At 51.1% G+C, this 6,000-nt stretch overlaps 1 protein-coding gene across 1 annotated transcript in view; it reads left to right on the forward strand.

The window, feature by feature from the left end:
- Positions 1–5,791, forward strand: part of FAM178B (family with sequence similarity 178 member B) — a 74,157-nt gene extending 68,366 nt beyond the window's left edge. Inside the window, exon 5 of the mRNA XM_083368219.1 lies at positions 5,499–5,791. The gene's annotated coding sequence lies outside the window, so the exon portion shown is untranslated. The remainder of the gene's footprint in view (positions 1–5,498) is intronic.
- The last annotated feature ends 209 nt before the right edge of the window (positions 5,792–6,000 follow it).

The raw sequence follows: 6,000 nt of genomic DNA on the forward strand, positions 1-6,000 counted from the left end.
AGGCAACAAATATTCAGCCTTGGAAGGAAGCTCTGGCAGCTGCAGTTGCAGTTTCCAGCTGTCTGAGGCTAACTGCACATTACACCCCCCCCCATCCCAGCTGGTGGCAAAAAGCCCAGCCTGCAGCACGTGGGATTGGGAAGGAGCTAAGCAGGCCGGCCGGAGACCCTTTGCCGTGAGTCAGTCCTAAAGGCTTTGCTTGGATGCTGGGTCTCAGCAGCCGGCCAGAAACGGAAGTGCGGCCGATGCGTGCAAAACACACCCTCGCGTACTTTCCGTTCCCTCTTGTCATTTGCAAAAAGCTCCCAAGGCCAGGCCGTGGCTTCATCACTTACTCCAAGGGGAAGCCTTTGTGAGCTCCCCTCCCAGCCAACCGGAACAAAGTGGGTCAAAAATGTCAGATTTATTTTTTATTTCCAGTTTTGGAGGTGATGGGAATGGGAAGGTTCCAGGGCCTCAACCGCACCCTTTAGAGCAAAGGGGGGGGCAGGAGGGGGGGAAACCATGACCCTTTTATGACTTGTGGACTTCAACTCCCAGGATCCCTGAGCCATGCTGGCTGAGGAATTCTGGGAGCTGAAGTCCACAAGTCATAAAAGGGCCCTGGTTTCCCACCCCTGCTTTAGAACAGTGTTTTTCAACCTAGGCATCTTCAAGATGTGCGGACGTCAGCCGAAGCCCGCACATCTTAAAAGATGCCAAGGTTGAAAAATGTTTTTTTTAGAGGCATGATGAGAAGGGCACTGGCCTTTCTTGGTGTTTCCAGCAAAGCTAAAAAGCATAACACCCCCACCCCATCACCCCACCCTAGAAACAGAGGTGTTCTTTCTTAAAACCACAACCAGGTATGCACCTGGCAGGTAGAATGGCAGCTGAACCAAGCGGGTATGTATGTATGTATATACGGAGGTATTTATGTTTACATTTATATGCAGCCCATCTCGCCCTGCAAAGCAACCCTGGACAGCTGTTTATCCCAGATTTTTTTTCCCCCATGCCTTTTTGGTCATTTTTTTTTAATTCCATTTATATCCTGCCCTTCTCCGAAGACTCAGGGCGGCTTACAAGCTTAGCAGTAGCCTTCATTCTATGTATATGCCTGCTTATTAGGGCTTTCACACAAACCCCAAGCGGCATTATTACAAAGTCAGCTTAATTGCCCCAACAAACTGGGTCCTCATTTTACCTACCTGGGAAGAATGGAAGGCTGAGTCAACCTTGAGCCTGGTGGGATGCGAACCTGCACTAATGGCAGGCAGCTGGTGTTACTTAAGGAGGCATTAGCCCACTGCTCCACCAAGGAGCACCCTGGGATTCTGCCAGTCCTACATTTAGCCTATGCTGTTTTCCCATTCTGTAAGGTCTGTCTTCGAGAGCCACTGTAGCGGTTAAGGAATCGGGCTAGAAACCAGGGGATGGGGTGACCTTGAGCCGGTCACACACTCTCCGCCCTAGGATGGAGGCAGTGGCAAAGCCCATCTGAAATACCTTGTCAAGAAAACACATTTAGGTTTTCTAAATCAGCCATGAATGAACAGAAAGAGGTCCTTGAAGCTAAAATCCAGCTTCACTTTCTTGATGGTGTACCAATAGGTATGTTTTTTTAAAAACAACAACAACAACAACTCATCAATTAGAAAGAATAGAATCCAGGTTCTTGGATATTAGCTGTCCCCAGCTGTGTTAGAAACACAAGTTTTCACTTTGAGGTGGGGCTGAGATTTCTGGAGGCTACAGCATGTTCCTGGTCTGTGACTGAAGCAGTGGGTTGAAAGAACAAGGAAGCAGGCTTCAGTTGGACCCCAGGAAAAATGTCCCACTGTTCAGTGATGGAACAAATGTCTGTGGAGGTGGCATTTATTTTTCCTTCACTGAGAGACTGACTGGGCCTCTGCAATCACGGTCAATATGGATTCCTGCACTGGCCAAGGCGGGGAATTGCAGCTCTGACCATCTCCGATTCTACAGACCCGTGACGTTAATTTTCTTCCTAGAAGAGCTGGCCCCTATGATTTTCTCAGACCTTTTTAAAATTGGGCTGGCTTTACAAAGGATTGTGAAGCTGGTGCAGTTGAATTGCTGTCCCAATTTACATTCTTCCTCCAGGTTTTCACGATGCCAAAAGATTTAATCAGACAACGTATGTGGGATTGAGATTGCTATGCCGATCCTAGTTTAGCCCCCGGCCTCTTGAATTTGGGGAATTATTATTATTATTTATTTTTTTCCCAAACAAAGACTGCACGGGCTTCCAATCTTCTTAGCACTGTCGCTTTGAGACAAGCTTCACTATGTTCTGACATTCTGCCTTCTGTCTGGTGGGTTTCCTAGCCTCTTTTTGCAGTGGGTCAGGCGTTGGAGAAATCCTTGATTCAGTTCATTCTCTGCTATTCATTCCTGATCGCCCGAAAACTGCATTCTGATTACTCTCTACCTTATCTGCGTGTAGTCCTCGACTTACAACCTCCATCGAACCCACTGCAACTGTTAAGTTAGTTACCTGGTTGTTAAGTGGATCTGGCTTGCCCCCTTGACTGCTTGTGAGAAGGTCGCAAGTGGGGATCACGTGACTTGGGGGGACACAGCAGCGGTCATAAATACGAGCCGTTTGCCAAGCACCTGAATTTTGATCGCATGACCCTGGGGATGCTGCAAAGGTCGTTAACTCTGGAAAAAAAGGTCCTAAGTCACTTTTTTTCAGCGCCGTTGTAACTTTGAAAGGTCACTAAATGAACTGTTGTAAGTCGAGGATTACCTGTATTAGCGGATCCTCATCCTGGTACCATTAGCAACCTGCGCAGCTGCTCACTTTTTTCACCTCTGTATTCCTCCTTTGTATTCCTGTTGCGACTCACTGCTTTGCAAATGATTACCGTAAAAGTTTTATCGTTTCCTCCTGTAGCTTTGCATTATTTGTATTGCCAGCTGGTTGCTGGCCATAACTAAATTATAGCGATAATAACATCCTCCACACACCCCCTCCTCCAAATAATTGGACTAATTTTTCCCGTTGGGGGGGGGGAAGAGGTCACTTTTAGTGGTTTTTCAGGACCACACTGACATCAGAAACTTTTAACCCCTTAATCCACAGCCCCAAACGAACAAAAAGAAGTGAAAATTATGTCCATACCCTCTCTGCTGATATCACAATATATCTGGCCACATCTCAATGAGATTGGATAGCGGGGGTGGGTGGGTGGAGTGGGGTGGGGGTGGATGGAAGGATTGTATTTCTTTGCAGTCATCTGGTCATTCACACACTTTCTGCGAGCTCTTGGGGCTACTTGTAAACTGGACATAGGAGATGTCTTATTCCTCCCACTCTCAGCTGGCCCTGAGGACCCCTCCCCCCCCCAGGCCTATCAGAACCTGCCCTTCCATCCCCCTACCATTCAGTCTCAACTGCCAGTCCTTCTCCTTCCATCTTCCCACCCTCAGAACTGATGAAGCTTCTTGGATGAGAGGCGAAAGGTTTTCTTCTTCCTCAAAGAAAGAAACCGTTCAGTTGCCTTCTGAAGAAATAAAAGCACCTTTTGAGACAATTGTGACCTGGGTGACATAATCTCCAGAGACATTCACCAAAGGGTGAATGTTTAAAAGGCATCACACGCACCCACCCACCCCTTGCCAGCACTAGTGGGAAAGAACCAGGAAGAGCCAGTCCTTCGGTTGGTGTGGGTCAGATGAACTGCTCTCCCCACCTCCTGAAAAACCTGGCTGCACCCAAGAGAAAGGTTGCCCAAGGCCTTTGGGCTAGTGCAGTGATGGCAAACCTTTTAGAGATCGAATGCCCCCAAACCGCCACTCCCCCTGCCACGCCCGCCCGCAGGGCCACCCACGGCCTCCATGGCCCGCCACAGGTCACCCAGGCAGCCCTGCAGCACCATGGCCACCACGCCCTCCTCCCGTGCCCCACAGCATCATGGGCGCAAGGGTGGAGTCTTGCCCGGCTGCCATGTCCTTGGTTGCACTGTTCCATGCGGCCCGTTCCCGGGGGGGACTCTCCTCTGGGGGGGCTGCTGGTGAGGAGGCGGCCATGGGGGGAGGCGGGGTTGGGGCAACGGCACGCCTGCCCACAGACAGGGCTCTGAGTGCCACCTCTGCCATGCGTGCCATAGGCTCACCACTATTGGGCTGGTGCATTTTGGTAAAAGGATCCAGGCACAGGCATCTGATCTTCTCCACCTAGCAGCCAGTCCATCTACCTCTGTGCCCTGCTGCCAGCTCTCTCTGCCATCCATCCGATTGAGAAGCTGAGCTGTCGCCAAGATCCTTGTATGCAAACATGATGGAAACCAGAAGCGCCCCTGGGCTCCTGCTTCCCTAACTCTATTAGTCAGGAACTTACTCACCCCAGACGGACTGAGCTGCCTGGCCCGAAGTAATCTGAAGACCTAAGAAATTATGGAGGGGCTGGGGGGCTGGGGGAGGCAGCAGGAAATGACTTCATTGCGTGGTTCTAATCAAGGGGCTCATTAGGAGCCGGGGATTTTGTCATTCGTCTCCTGTCTGGGTGCCTTTCGCCCGATCAGCTAGCTTAGATCGGAGAGAATTTGGAAGGGAGCCCTTGCAGGGGGTGGCATGGCTGTCTCCGGAATCCATGCCGCCACCGTGCCACCCATTAAGGGACAGTTTCCCTGGCACGGAAGAGGGTCACCTGCTAAAATTGCCCATCTTCCGTTCACAGTAGCTAGTCTTGGGCCAGAGAACTTCCCAGTGGAAAAAGAGTGAACTCTCTTGGGCGAACTCAGAACTTGGGAAGCTTTTGCCTTTTGCCAGCATCTCTTGCCCAAAAGACCCCCCCCCCTTTTCTGTGGCCAGAAAGAAAATTGGCCGGAGATGCTCTGCTGATTCAAACAGAGCCCCCTCCTCATTTCTGGAGGGATGGCATTAAAGTGGAGAAGGTCTGCCTGATGGCTGTGACAGATTCTCTTCTCTAGAATGACCCAGTTTTGCAGGACCCCTTTCCCTATCAACCCCCACCACCCCCCACACCCGCCAGTCAAGTTCCCGTGCATGCCGAGCTTGGGCTCTTGTTTTCACCAGGGCCTGCCATTCGCGCCCCTCTCCCCGTGCCATACGGTTTCCCAGCAGCCACGGTGGCAAGCCGTTACGCGGAAGCACAGGCTCTGTTCCGTCTCTCAAAATAGGCGACCCGCCAGGCGCTCCTGCGTGGGAGTTTTGCCATCTGTCCTGGAAAAGAATCTCCGCTTTTTACTTCCCAGGATGCAAAGGCGGTTGCTCGCTCGGAGCTGGGGCAGAAAGTCACACTTTGCACACGCTCGGAGGACCCTTAGCTTCGCCCCCATTTCTGCCAGCGAGATAATCGCCGCCTGCATGTCTGCCGGTGGGAAGGGCCCGGCGGTGCCCAAGGGGGTGGCATTGCCAGCTCCGTTGAAAGAGAAGGGACTTTTGCCTTATTTACCACCGCCCCCCTCGGCCAAGTCATCCCAGGTCTGTTCCTAAAGTCTTTTCCTTGCCTTTTCTTCTCCTTTTAGGCCAAGAGTGATCAGGTTTAATGAGACATCCCGGGCCATGAAAGATCTTGCCAGAAGGAACAGCATCACAGAACTCAGAAAAGCCCTTAGTGGAATAAAGAGGGGGGGGGCGCGGCAGAGGCAATTCAGTCGCCACCCCCTCAGAGCCACCAATAAAACCCAAGTTCTTGCATCCCGCTTCCTCCTAAACTTTCTGAGCCTTTGCTTGACATGTCCCATAAGGCACATCATTTCTCCCAGGGCTAAGCCCACCTTGTTTAGTGTTTACTGTTTTCTTTAGACCCGCCTGTGCCTTTAAGGCCCCCGTGTTCAAAGCAGGCATCCCCAGGAAGGAATAACCGCCCCCCTTCTGCACAAGAAGGAGGTTAAAATAAACGTCATTTTTGATGGATTTGATTTCTCTCTTCTTGGCTGTTTTCTGGGGCTGCGAAAGAGACTTACCTCCATCTTCTGCATGGAGATGATCCCAGTCAAGAGGTAAGGTGTGTGTGTGTGTGTGGCG

The sequence above is a fragment of the Vipera ursinii genome (assembly GCF_947247035.1).
Source record: "Vipera ursinii genome assembly, chromosome: 8".
NCBI lineage: Eukaryota > Metazoa > Chordata > Lepidosauria > Squamata > Viperidae > Vipera > Vipera ursinii.